This window comes from Dipodomys merriami, unplaced genomic scaffold (assembly GCF_024711535.1).
Source record: "Dipodomys merriami isolate MVZ:Mamm:240054 unplaced genomic scaffold, mDipMer1.0.p SCAF_908, whole genome shotgun sequence".
NCBI classification, from domain to species: Eukaryota; Metazoa; Chordata; class Mammalia; order Rodentia; family Heteromyidae; genus Dipodomys; species Dipodomys merriami.
In genome coordinates, this window is record NW_027206522.1 from 350,463 (window position 1) to 351,593 (window position 1,131).

Sequence of the window (1,131 nt, forward strand, 5' to 3'; positions counted from 1 at the left end):
GTGTTTGGGGAACATCTCCATCCTCTGCCATGGGCACATCGAGGAGAGTCGTTTCCTCAGCTTCTGCTTCTCCAGGGTTCACAACTTCCCTATCCCCAGAGAAAGCCAGGAAGCTCAGCTGGGCCTGCAGGTGCTCCTCCTGTAGACTGGTCACTTCCAGGCACTTGAAACTGTCCTGTCACTTTGGGGGCACCACCTAGTCCCCCCATTTGGTCGGACCATGCACTTGTTTCAGCTGTTCCAACAGCTGGGTCTGCTTCTGCAGGTGCTAGTGCAGGACCTGCTACTTGGAGTACAGCTGCTCATTGGAAGTGATGTGCTGCTCACAGGTGGCTCAGAGCTCCTGCAGCTGGGCCAGGGACTGCTCCTGCGCTCCTGCAGCTCCTGACCTGCTTGGCTCTCTCTCTCTCAGCCACCTCTTTCCATTCCTCTATCTTCTCCACTCAGGAGTCGAGCTGTTCCCGCAGATGTTTCTTCACCTGCTGCTCTCAGTCCACAATGCTGGTGAGATCTTCCTTCTCACTGCTCACCCTGTGGAGAGCATCCCGCAGCAAGGCCAGCTGTTCCTATAGCTGTGGGTTACACACACATGCACATCGTGGGGTCTCGGGTTTCTCCTGCCAATCCTTGGTTTTCTCCTCTAGTCTTGCCAGTTGCTCCCTCTGCTCCACAATCTGGAGACGGAACCTCTGGTTTTCCTGGACCTAGATGTGAAGTTGTTCCTCCAGGATTTTCAACCCCATCTGTGTGCGGTAGGCATGGACCTGCAGTTGCTGCTCCTCCTGAGATGGACCCTCGGGGGGCCATGGCTCTGCCAGCTTCATTCTCAGTTCCCCCAGCTATTCTCTAGGTGTAGCACCTACCTCGATCCTCACTCCTTCTCCTCTGTCAGTTGGTTTACCTGCTCGGTCAGCCACCAGGCCTCCTCCTTCTGCGCGGACCTCTCAATGCTCAGGTTCTGCGAGAAGTTGTCTGTCTCCAGATTCGCTGCAGTCACCATTCAGCTCAGGTTGTACTGTAGCCTCTTTAGTACATCATGCATTTGCAGCACCTGTTGGAACTTGCAGATTCTGTTCTTCCTGTTGTTGGTCTATGTCCAGAGTGCTTTCAACTTCTCCTAAAACTCTGTGT